The following is a 13,877-nucleotide window of genomic DNA, read 5'->3' on the forward strand; positions in this document are numbered from 1 at the left end:
GCAGTGCACAGAACATCCCTCCCCCCCACCATGTGGGACAACATATTTTACTGTTAAGAAATCAGGATGGAAAATTGTACACCGTGTATAATGAGTTTGTATCATGGTAAAGAGGCAAAGGAACAGGGAAAGATGTAAATAGCTGTTCTGACTTTAAGAGGACAAAATGGGTTTAAAATTCTTTTTCATTAGTAGTACTTTTATAATAGTCACATTTTAGAATAATTTTAATTTGCATTAAAAAAGAGGTGCCCTCGGGGGCGGAGCAAGATGGCGGAGTAGGAGACCTAGATTTCGTCTGGTCTCAGGAATTCAGCTGAATAGGGATCAAACCATTCTGAACACCTACGAACTCAACAGGAGATCAAAGAGGAGAGTAGCAACAACTCTCTGAACAGAGAAGCGACCACTTACTAGAAGGTAGGACGTGCGGAGAAGTGAATCCGAGGCGATATGCGGGAGGATAGACAGCGGGGGAGGGGCCTCCGCCGGCCGCTTCTGGCAAGTGCTAGAGCCGCGGAGCACAAAACCGGGACTGTTAGAAGTCGGCTCCGCTGAGGGACGTCGCTGCAGTGGCTAAGCAGGGGGTGGAACCCTCCCGGGACAGTGTGGTCTCAGGACCCTTGGGGTCACAGAAAGACCGGGGGGAGCCTGAGTGCGCCAGAGCTCCCAGGTATCGGAGCGGGAAAGCCGGCTGCAGAGATGTGGCCAAGGCGCGGGCTCTCAGCTCGGGGTTGCCATAAACTGTGATCCGCGGCCCAGTCGGGGCACGGCTCCTCCAGCAGGGACCCAAAAGGCGGCAGATCCGGGGAGACTCCCCTTCCTTCCCGGGGAGGAGCGGCGCAGGAGCGCACCGCAGAGATCTGCTGGGTTTGGTGACTCCACACGGGGTCGGGAGCCAGAGATAGAAACGCTCAGTCACAGGCCGGGTGAGCACAGAGTGCGGCCGGAGACCGGGACAAGGGAGTGACTGCTTTTCTCTGGGGGCGCACTGAGGAGCGGGGCCCCGAGTTCTCAGCTCCTCCAGGTGGAGATTGGGAGGCCACCATTTTTGCCCTGGTCCTCCAAAGCTGTACCGAGAGATTGCAGGGAACAACTTCTGAGATCAAACCCGAGCAGCTTGCTTAGCCCGGACTGACAAGGGCGGGGCAATTCAGCCTCCGGCAAAGACTTTTGGAAACCACAGCAACAGGCCCCTCCCCCAGAAGATCAGCCCGAACAGCCAGCAAGCCAAGACCAAGTTTACCGATCAAGGAGAATGGGAGAACTCCAGCGCTAGGGGAATACTGCACATAGAATTCATGGCCTTTTTTTTTACCATGATTCATTAGTTCATCAAAGTTAATTTTTGTTAACTGTTTTTTTAATTTCTCTTTTTCCCTTTTCAACCAACATCTTTCAATCTCTTTTTAAAAAAAAATTTTTTTTTATTTTTCATTTTTAGAGTCATATTTTATCCCTTCATAGTAGTTACCCTTATTTTGGCATATATATATAAGTTGTTCTCTCTTTAAAATTTTGAGATACAATTTCTTCTAACAGATCAAAATATACCCTAAATCACTAGTGTATGGCTCTGTTCTAGTCTCCTGCCTGATCACATTCTCTCCCTTTTTTCTTTTTTTTTTAAATCTTCTTTCTTTTTTCAAACAACTTCTTATCTTATCAAGTCCTTTTATAAAATCTTTTATAATTTTCATCTTTACAGTCATCTTCCATCCCTTCATTGTATCAACCCTTATTTTGTACATATATGTCTTTCTTCCTTTAAAATTTTAGGAGGCACTTTTTTCTAACAGACCAAAATACACCCAAAATCTAGTGTGTGGCACTGATCTATGCACTAGCCTGATCATATTTGATCACATTCTGCTTTTTTTGTATTGTTCTGTTTTTCTTTTTATCTTTTTTTCTTTTTTTTTTTCTCTTTCTTTTTTCTTTCTTTCCCTTTCTTTTCCCCTGGTTTCAGGTCTTTTCTGATTTGTATACAGTATATTTGCTGGGGACGTTGTTAACCTGTTAGCATTTTGTTCTCTCATTCATCTATTCTCCTCTGGACAAAATGACAAGATGAAAAAAATCACCTCAGCAAAAAGAACAAGGGGTAGTACCGTCAGCCAGGGACCTACTCAATACGGACATTAGTACGATGTCGGACCTAGAGTTCAGAATCATGACTTTAAAGATACTAGCTGGGCTTGAAAAAAGCATGGAAGTTAGTAGAGAAACGCTTTCTGGAGAAATAAAAGAACTAAAATCTAACCAAGTCGAAATCAAAAAGGCTATTGATGAGGTGCAATCAAAAATGGGGGCACTAACTGCTAGGATAAATGAGGCAGAAGACAGAATCAGTGATATAGAAGACCAAATGATGGAAAATAAAGAGGCTGAGAAAAAGAGAGAGAAACAACTACAGGATCACGAGGGCAGAATTCGAGAGATAAGCGATACGATAAGACGAAACAACATTAGAATAATTGGGATCCCAGAAGAAGAAAGAGAGAGGGGGGCAGAAGGTATATTGGAGCAAATAATAGCAGAGAACTTCCCTAATGTGAGGAAGGAAACAGGCATCAAAATCCAGGAGGCACAGAGAATCCCTCTCAAAATCAATAATAATAGGTCAACAACCCGACATCTAATAGTAAAACTTACGAGTCTCAGGGACAAAGAGAAAATCCTGAAAGCAGCTCGGGAGAAGAGATATGTAACCTACAATGGTAAAAATATTAGATTGGCAAGAGACCTATCCACAGAGACCTGGCAGGCCAGAAAGGACTGGCAAGATATCTTCAGAGCACTAAACGAGAAAAATATGCAGCCAAGAATACTATATCCAGCTAGGCTGTCATTGAAAATAAAAGGAGAGATAAAAAGCTTCCAGAACAAACAAAAACTAAAGGAATTTGCAAACACGAAACCAGCCCTCCAAGAAATATTGAAAGGGGTCCTCTAAGCAAAGAGAGAGCCTAAAAGCAGCATAGATCAGAAAGGAACACAGACAACGTACAGTAACAGTCACCTTACAGGCAATACAATGGCACTAAATTCCTACCTTTCAATAGTTAGTTACCCTGAATGTAAATGGGCTAAATGCCCCAATCAAAAGACACAGGCTATCAGATTGGATTAAAAAACAAGACCCATCAATATACTGTCTGCAAGAGACTCATTTTAGACCCAAAGACACGCCCAGATTGAAAGTGAGGGGGTGGAAAACCATTTACCATGCTAATGGACACCAAAGAAAGCTGGGGTGGCAATCCTTATATCAGACAAACTAGATTTTAAAACAAAGACTGTAATAAAAGATGAGGAAGGACACTATATACTACTTCAAGGGTCTATCCAACAAGAAGATCTAACAATTGTAAATATCTATGCCCCGAACATGGGAGCAGCCAATTATATAAGGCAATTAATAACAAAAGCAAAGAAACACATTGACAACAATACAATAATAGTGGGGGACTTTAACACCCCCCCTGACTGAAATGGACAGATCATCTAAGCAAAAGATCAACAAGGAAATAAAGACTTTAAATGACACACTGGACCAAATGGACTTCACAGACATATTCAGAACATTCCATCCCAAAGCAACGGAATACACATTCTTCTCTAGTGCCCATGGAACATTCTCCAGAATTGATCACATCCTAGGTCACAAATCCGGTCTCAACCGGTACCAAAAGATTGGGATCATTCCCTGCATATTTTCAGACCACAATGCTTTGAAACTAGAACTCAATCACAAGAGGAAAGTCGGAAAGAACTCAAATACATGGAGGCTAAAGAGCATCCTACTAAAGAATGAATGGGTCAACCAGGAAATTAAAGAAGAATTAAAAAAAATTCATGTAAACCAATGAAAATGAAAACACAACTGTTCAAAATCTTTGGGATACAGCAAAGGCAGTCCTGAGAGGAACGTATATAGCAATACAAGCCTTTCTCAAGAAACAAGAAAGGTCTCAAATACACAACCTAACCCTACACCTAAAGGAGCTAGAGAAAGAACAGCAAACAAAGCCTAAACCCAGCAGGAGAAGAGAAATAATAAAGATCAGAGCAGAAATCAATGAACTAGAAACCAAAAGAACAGTAGAACAGATCAACGAAACTAGGAGCTGGTTCTTTGAAAGAATTAACAAGATTGATAAACCCCTGGCCAGACTGATCAAAAAGAAAAGAGAAATGACCCAACTCAACAAAATCATGAATGAAAGAGGAGAGATCACAAAGAACACCAAAGAAATACAAACAATTATAAGAACATATTATGAGCAACTCTATGCCAGCAAATTAGATAATCTGGAAGAAATGGGTGCATGCCTAGAGATGTATCAACTACCAAAACTGAACCAGGAAGAAATAGAAAACCTGAACAGACCTATAACCACTAAGGAAATTGAAGCAGTCATCAAAAATCTCCCAAGAAACAAAAGCCGAGGGCCAGATGGCTTCCCAGGGGAATTCTATCAGACATTTAAAGAAGAACTAATACCTATTCTCCTGAAACTGTTCCAAAAAATAGAAATGGAAGGAAAACTTCCAAATTCATTTTATGAGGCCACCATTACCTTGATCCCAAAACCAGACAAAGACCCCATCAAAAAGGAGAATTACAGACCAATATCCTTGATGAACATGGATGCAAACATTCTCACCAAAATACTAGCCAATAGGATCCAACAGTACATTAAAAGGATTATTCAGCACGACCAAGTGGGATTTATCCCTGGGCTGCAAGGCTGGTTCAACATCCGCAAATCAATCAACGTGATACAATACATTAACAAAAGAAAGAACAAGAATCCTATGATCCTCTCAATAGATGCAGAAAAAGCATTTGACAAAGTACAGCATCCTTTCTTGATCAAAACTCTTCAGAGTATAGGGATAGAGGGTACATACCTCAATATCATAAAAGCCATCTACGAAAAACCTACAGCGAATATCATTCTCAATGGGGAAAAGCTGAGAGCTTTTCCCCTAGGGTCAGGAACGCGGCAGGGATGTCCACTCTCACCACTGCTATTCAAAATAGTATTAGAAGTCCTAGCCAAAGCAATCAGACAACAAAAAGAAATCAAAGGCATCCAAATCGGCAAAGAGGAAGTCAAACTCTCACTCTTTGTAGATGATATGATACTGTATGTGGAAAACCCAAAAGACTCCACCCCAAAACTGCTAGAACTCATACAGGAATTCAGTCAAGTAGCAGGATAGAAAATCAATGCACAGAAATCAGTGGCATTCCTATACACCAACAACAAGACAGAAGAGAGACAAATCAAGGAGTCAATCCCATTCACAATTGCACCCAAAACCATAAGATACCTAGGAATAAATTTAACCAAAGAGGCAAAGGATCTGTACTCAGAAAACTATAAAATACTCAGGAAAGAAATTGAAGAAGACACAAAGAAATGGAAAAACATTCCATGCTCATGGATTGGAAGAACAAACATTGTGAAGATGTCAGTACTACCTAGAGCAATCTACACATTCAATGCAATCCCCATCTAAATACCATCCACTTTTTTCAAAGAAATGGAACAAATAATCCTAAAATTTGTATGGAAGCAGAAGAGACCTCGAATAGCCAGAGGAATCTTGGAAAAGAAAAGCAAAGCTGGCGGCATCACAATTCCAGACTTCCAGCTCTATTACAAAGCTGTCATCATCAAGACAGTATGGTACTGGCACAAAAACAGACCCATAGATCAATGGAACAGAATCGAGAGCCCAGAAATGGACCCTCAACTCTATGGTCAACTCATCTTTGACAAAGCAAGAAAGAACGTCCAATGGAAAAAAGACAGTCTCTTCAACAAATGGTGTTGGGAAAATTGGACAGCCACATGCAGAAGAATGAAACTGGACCATTTCCTTACACCACACACAAAAATAGACTCCAAATGGTTGAAAGACCTAAACGTGTGACAGGAGTCCATCAAAATCCTAAAGGAGAACACAGGTAGCAACCTCTTCGACCTCAGCCACAGCAACTTCTTCCTAGAAACATCGCCAAAGGCACGGGAAGCCAGGGCAAAAATGAACTATTGGGATTTCATCAAGATAAAAAGCTTTTGCACAGCAAAAGAAACAGTCCACAAAACCAAAAGACAACCGACAGAATGGGAGAAAATATTTGCAAATGACATAGCAGATAAAGGGCTAGTATCCAAAATCTATAAAGAACTTATCAAACTCAACACCCAAAGAACAAATAATCCAATCAAGAAATGGGCAGAAGACATGAACAGACATTTTTCCAGAGAAGACATCCAAATGGCCAACAGGCACATGAAAAAGTGCTCAACATCGCTCGGCATCAGGGAAATCCAAATCAAAACCTCAATGAGATACCACCTCACACCCGTCAGAATGGCTAAAATTAACAAGTCAGGGAACGACAGATGTTGGCGGGGATGTGGAGAAAGGGGCACCGTCCTACACTGTTGGTGGGAATGCAAGCTGGTGCAACCCCTCTGGAAAACAGTATGGAGGTTCCTCAAACAGTTGAAAATAGAGCTACCATACGATCCAACAATTGCACTACTGGGTATTTACCCCAAAGATACAAGTGTAGGGACCCGAAGGGGTACGTGCACCCCAATGTTTATAGCAGCAATGTCCACAATAGCCAAACTGTGGAAAGAGCCAAGATGTCCATCGACAGATGAATGGATAAAGAAGAAGTGGTATATATACACAATGGAATATTATGCAGCCATCAAAAGGAATGAGATCTTGCCTTTTGCAACAACGTGGATGGAACTGGAGGGTGTTATGCTCATCGAAATAAGTTAATCAGAGAAAGACATGTATCATATGACCTCACTGATATGAGGAATTCTTAAATCTCAGGAACAAACTGAGTGTTACTGGAGTGGTCGGGGGTGGGAGGGATGGGGTGGCTGGGTGATAGACATTGGGGAGGGTACGTGCTACGGTGAGCGCTGTGAATTGTGCAAGAGTGTTGAACCACAGATCTGTACTTCTGAAACAAATAACGCAACATATTTTAAGAAAAAAGAAAAAGAAGAAGATAGCAGGAGAGGAAGAATGAAGGGGAGTAAGTCAGAGGGGGAGACGAACCATGAGAGATGATGGACTCTGAAAAACAAACTGAGGGTTCTAGAGGGGAGGAGGGTAGGGGGATGGGTTAGCCTGGTGATGGGTATTAAAGAGGGCACATTCTGCATGGAGCACTGGGTGTTATGAACAAACAATGAATCATGGAACAGTACACCAAAACAAATAATGTAATATATGGTGATTAACATAACAATAAAAATTAAAAAAAAAAAGAGGTGCCCTCCTCCATTTAATAACCATAGTTTGGAACCTCGAACACTCAGAGATGTCAAGGTGGGAAAGTAATATTTTAATAGGTTTTCTGCTGCTCCCCCCTCCCTGCTCACCTGTTTCTTCAGATATGACAGCCCCTGACCCTCAAGCTTCTCATTCCTGAGGATAAATCTTCATTTGTATGGTGCTTTTCTCTGCTGCATTTCCCCTATTTCTAAGTTACTAGTTTTCAATGAAGTACCTTTTAAGTTATGCTCTTTCATGAAGGCAGAATTAAATATTTTGCCCAGCTTTTGCAAATATGAAGATTATGCAAAATTTGTTTTAGATTCTTTTTTCTTAAAGAAATAAATGTGACAAAATGAACCAACCGTCTCAATTCCTTTTCACTTCCCCTCCCTGAAGTAACCAGATACCTAATGTTGACAATACGTTAATCTTTTAAAGTTGACATATGTTATTCTAGGCATATTTTTATTCATTGACTATATACCTAGTCATACACTAAATAGAGTATTTTTTAGAAAAAAAAATTAAACAGGATAGTGTCATTCTGTGCAAGTCACTTTTTCACATACCATATGATTTTGAGATTAGTTCTGTGTTGGTAATGCATTGCTCTTGGTTGTTCATTTTAACTGCTGTATAATATTCCATTGGGATCTAATTCCTTACTGATAGACATTTTTGCTATCATTAGGAATAATGGTATGAACAGCTCCGTTCCACATTCTTTGTGCACAAGTGCAAGGGCTTCTCTATGACAGACGTCTAGTTGTGGGGTTGCATTTTCAGCTTCTTAGGAACTAACAAATTGCTCTCTACAATCATACTGATTTACTTTCCTGCCAACAGTTATGAGAGCTACACCCTTGCCAATATTAGATTTTGAGAACCTTTATACATTCAAAAAAAAATATTTCTTTTTTTTAAAGTATTTCTTTTATTTGTTTTTACTTTGATATTAAAACATTAAAATATGTCTTAGTTTTTCCCTTAGAACTTCAATATGTCAAAAGCCATATTGTCTCAATGTGATTCTTAAGCAAATACCAAGTAGTGGTTTTTTTTTCAAAGATTTCATTTATTTATTTATCTGAGAGAGATAGAGCATAAGTGGGGGGTGAAGAGGAGCAGAGGGAAAGGGAGAAGCAGGCTCCCCACTAAGCAGGGAGATTGTTGTGGGGCTGGATTCTGGGACCTTGGGATCATGACCTGAGCTGAAGGCAGACACTTAAGCAAGTGAACCACCCAGGCAGCCCCCAAATAATGTTTTAAACTCGGAAATAGAGCTTTATGATGAACACATAGAAATGATGAATATTCTTTTTAAAGACATTTTTTCTTTAAATAATACAGTCAGGAAATATCTTCATTTCATGGTTACAGAATGGTGCTAAGTAATATCTGTCCTCTCTCTTCTCTTCTCACTCAAAGGAGATACTATTTTATTTGTTATAGCAAATGCCTAAATGAAAATTAGGCAAGTAATATCATATCTGGCCAGCTGCAACCTCTGGCCTTGACCTGTATACTCAGGGTTTCTTCGTCGTTGTGAGACTCTTGATTACGTGGCCTTGAGGTCATTTTTGCTAGTCATCAGCAAATTCACTTGTATGACATTACTGCCAAATGCAAAGACAGTTGAATTACTGTGAGTCATTTTGTTGGAGGGTTGTGCCTTATGTTTGTGGACATTTACCATGTTCATTGACTTCATCTTGTTAAGTGGCAGTACATATTTAAGTGTATTTTAAGTGGATAGAGAGTGAAATTGTATCTCATTGTTTTATTTTCATTTCTCCAATTACTAGAAAAGTTGAACATCTTTTTATTTGCTCGAGACTGTTCATCATAATGAATAAAAAAGATGTGGTATATATACACAATGGAATATTATGCAGCCATCAAAAGGAATGAGATCTTGCCATTTGCAACGACGTGGATGGAACTGGAGGGTGTTACGCTGAGTGAAATAAGTCAATCAGAGAAAGACATGTATCATATGACCTCACCCATATGAGGAATTCTTAATCTCAGGAAACAAACTGAGTGTTGCTGGAGTGGTGGGGGGTGGGAGGGGTGGGGTGGCTGGGTGATAGACATTGGGTAGGGTATGTGCTATGGTGAGCGCTGTGAATTGTGCAAGACTGTTGAACCACAGATCTGTACTTCTGAAACAAATAATGCAACATATGTTAAGAAAAAAGAATAAGAGGAAGATAGCAGGAGGGGAAGAATGAAGGGGAGTAAGTCAGAAGGGGAGACGAACCATGAGAGACGATGGACTCTGAAAAACAAACTGAGGGTTCTAGAGGGGAGGAGGATAGGGGGATGGGTTAGCTTGGTGATGGGTATTAAAGAGGGCACATTCTGCATGGAGCACTGGGTGTTATGCACAAAGAATGAATCATGGAACACTACATCAAAAACTAATGATGTAATATATGGTGATTAACATAACAATAAAAAATAAAATAAAAAGAGACTGTTCATCATGTTCCTTTTCTGTGAATTGACTGTTTATATCATTTACTTATATCCATTACCCTCCCCCCCTTTTTTTTTCACTGATTTTAGGACTTACGTAGTCTAGATACCAATCTTTTATCTGTACGTTGCAAAAGTTGCCTCTGAGTGGCTTGTGTTTTTACTTTGTATTAACCTGTCTCTTATCAGAGAAGTTTTCAGCCGTCAGTCTCTTTATTTATGATTTGAACATACTGTGCTACGTTCATGAACTCATTCCCTCTCCCCAATGTCATAAAGATCATCTGTATTTTAAAGTTTTATTTTTCATATTCATGTCTTCAATCTGTGTGTAATTTGTTTTTGTGGATGATGTGAGTTAGATATCTAATTTTATCTTTTCCATCTAGATAGCTGATTGACCCAGCACTATTTATTTATTTCTCCTCTGACTTATAATTTTACCTCTGTCAGAAGACAGGTTTTGTACATATACATACATACACACACACACAATGTATGTGTATATGATTTTATATATATATGACATATATATTTATCATATTGTTCCAATTTCTGTAACATTATGGTAATATTTGATATGTGAAGTAGAAAGTCTATCATCTCAGTCTTTAGAAAAGGCTTAGCTTTTTTCTTTTCCATTGGAATTTTAAGATCAACTCTTCAGGTTCTATGAAAAATCTTGTTTAGGTTTAAATTAGAATTGCATGGAAGTTATAGATTATTTTAGTGAGAACTACTCTATTTATGGTTTGAATAGACTATTCAAACATGGTATACTCTCCATTTATTTTTTTTAATTTTTTTATTGTTATGTTAATCACCATACATTACATCATTAGTTCTTGATATAGTGTTTCATGATTCATTGTTTGTGCATAACACCCAGTGCTCCATGCAGAATGTGCCCTCCTTAATACCCATCACCAGGCTAACCCATCCCCCCACCCCCCTCCCCTCTAGAACCCTCAGTTTGTTTTTCAGAGTCCATCGTCTCTCATGGTTCCTCTCCCCTCCAACTTACTCCCCTTCATTCTTCCCCTCCTGCTATCTTCCTCTTATTCTTTTTTCTTAACATATGTTGCATTATTTGTTTCAGAAGTACAGATCTGTGGTTCAACAGTCTTGCACAATTCACAGCGCTCACCATAGCACATACCCTACCCAATGTCTATCACCCAGCCACCCCATCCCTCCCACCCCCCACCACTCAGCAACACTCAGTTTGTTTCCTGAGATTAAGAATTCCTCATATCAGTGAGGTCATATGATACATGTCTTTCTCTGATTGACTTATTTCACTCAGCATAACACCCTCCAGTTCCATCCACGTTGTTGCAAATGGCAAGATCTCATTCCTTTTGATGGCTGCATAATATTCCATTGTGTATATATACCACTTCTTCTTTATCCATTCATCTGTCAATGGACATCTTGGCTCTTTCCACAGTTTGGCTATTATGGACATTGCTGCTATAAACATTGGGGTACACGTACCCCTTCGGATCCCTACATTTGTATCTTTGTGGTAAATACCCAGTAGTCCAATTGCGGGATCGTATGGTAGCTCTATTTTCAACTGTTTGAGGAACCTCCATACTGTTTTCCAGAGGGGTTGCACCAGCTTGCATTCCCACCAACAGTGTAGGACGGTGCCCCTTTCTCCACATCCCCGCCAACATCTGTCGTTCCCCGACTTGTTAATTTTAGCCATTCTGACGGGTGTGAGGTGGTATCTCATTGAGGTTTTGATTTGGATTTCCCTGATGCCGAGCGATGTTGAGCACTTTTTCATGTGCCTGTTGGCCATTTGGATGTCTTCTCTGGAAAAATGTCTGTTCATGTCTTCTGCCCATTTCTTGATTGGATTATTTGTTCTTTGGGTGTTGAGTTTGATAAGTTCTTTATAGATTTTGGATACTAGCCCTTTATCTGCTATGTCATTTGCAAATATTTTCTCCCATTCTGTCGGTTGTCTTTTGGTTTTGTGGACTGTTTCTTTTGCTGTGCAAAAGCTTTTTATCTTGATGAAATCCCAATAGTTCATTTTTGCCCTGGCTTCCCGTGCCTTTGGCGATGTTTCTAGGAAGAAGTTGCTGTGGCTGAGGTCGAAGAGGTTGCTACCTGTGTTCTCCTTTAGGATTTTGATGGACTCCTGTCACACGTTTAGGTCTTTCAACCATTTGGAGTCTATTTTTGTGTGTGGTGTAAGGAAATGGTCCAGTTTCATTCTTCTGCATGTGGCTGTCCAATTTTCCCAACACCATTTGTTGAAGAGACTGTCTTTTTGCCATTGGACATTCTTTCCTGCTTTGTCAAAGATGAGTTGACCATAGAGTTGAGGGTCCATTTCTGGGCTCTCGATTCTGTTCCATTGATCTATGGGTCTGTTTTTGTGCCAGTACCATACTGTCTTGATGATGACAGCTTTGTAATAGAGCTGGAAGTCTGGAATTGTGATGCCGCCAGCTTTGCTTTTCTTTTCCAAGATTCCTCTGGCTATTCGAGGTCTCTTCTGCTTCCATACAAATTTTAGGATTATTTGTTCCATTTCTTTGAAAAAAGTGGATGGTGTTTAGATGGGGATTGCATTGAATGTGTAGATTGCTCTAGGTAGCATTGACATCTTCACAATGTTTGTTCTTCCAATCCATGAGCATGGAATGTTTTTCCATTTCTTTGTGTTTTCTTCAATTTCTTTCATGAGTATTTTATAGTTTTCTGAGTACGGATCCTTTGCCTCTTTGGTTAAATTTATTCCTAGGTATCTTATAGTTTTGGGTGCAATTGTGAATGGGATCGACTCCTTGATTTCTCTTCTGTCTTGTTGTTGGTGTATAGGAATGCCACTGATTTCTGTGCATTGATTTTCTATCCTGCTACTTGACTGAATTCCCGTATGAGTTCTGGCAGTTTTGGGGTGGAGTCTTTTGGGTTTTCCACTTACAGTATCATATCATCTGCAAAGAGTGAGAGTTTGACTTCCTATTTGCTGATTTGGATGCCTTTGATTTCTTTTTGTTGTCTGATTGCTGTGGCTAGGACTTCTAATACTATGTTGAATAGCAGTGGTGAGAGTGGACATCCCTGCCGTGTTCCTGACCTTAGGGGAAAAGCTCTCAGCTTTTCCCCATTGAGAATGATATTCGCTGTAGGTTTTTCATAGATGGCTTTTATGATATTGAGGTATGTACCCTCTATCCCTATACTCTGAAGGGTTTTGATCAAGAAGAATCCTGTACTTTGTCAAATGCTTTTTCTGCATCTATTGAGAGGATCATATGATTCTTGTTCTTTCTTTTGTTAATGTATTGTATCACGTTGATTGATTTGCGGATGTTGAACCAGCCTTGCAGCCCAGGGATAAATCCCACTTGGTCGTGCTGAATAATCCTTTTAATGTACTGTTGGATCCTATTGGCTAGTATTTTGGTGAGAATTTTTGCATCCATGTTCATCAAGGATATTGGTCTGTAATTCTCCTTTTTGATGGAATCTTTGTCTGGTTTTGGGATCAAGGTAATGCTGGCCTCATAAAACGAGTTTGGAAGTTTCCCTTCCATTTCTATTTTTTGGAACAGTTTCAGGAGAATAGGTATTAGTTCTTCTTTAAATGTCTGATAGAATTCCCCTGGGAAGCCATCTGGCCCTGGGCTTTTGTTTCTTGGGAGATTTTTGATGACTGCTTCAATTTCCTTAGTGGTTATAGGTCTGTTCAGGTTTTCTATTTCTTCCTGGTTCAATTTTGGTAGTTGATACATCTCTAGGCATGCACCCATTTCTTCCAGGTTATCTAATTTGCTGGCATAGAGTTGCTCATAATATGTTCTTATAATTGTTTGTATTTCTTTGGTGTTGGTGGTGATCTCTCCTCTTTCATTCGTGATTTTATTGATTTGGGTCATTTCTCTTTTCTTTTGGATAAGTCTGGCCAGGGTTTTATCAATCTTGTTAATTCTTTCAAAGAACCATCTCCTAGTTTTGTTGATCTGTTCCACTGTTCTTTTGGTTTCTAGTTCATTGATTTCTGTTCTGATCTTTATTATTTCTCTTCTCCTGCTGGGTTT

This window comes from Eumetopias jubatus, unplaced genomic scaffold, assembly GCF_037043125.1.
Source record: "Eumetopias jubatus isolate StellerSeaLion01/CBP00866 unplaced genomic scaffold, mEumJub1_p1.0 scaffold_17, whole genome shotgun sequence".
NCBI classification, from domain to species: Eukaryota; Metazoa; Chordata; class Mammalia; order Carnivora; family Otariidae; genus Eumetopias; species Eumetopias jubatus.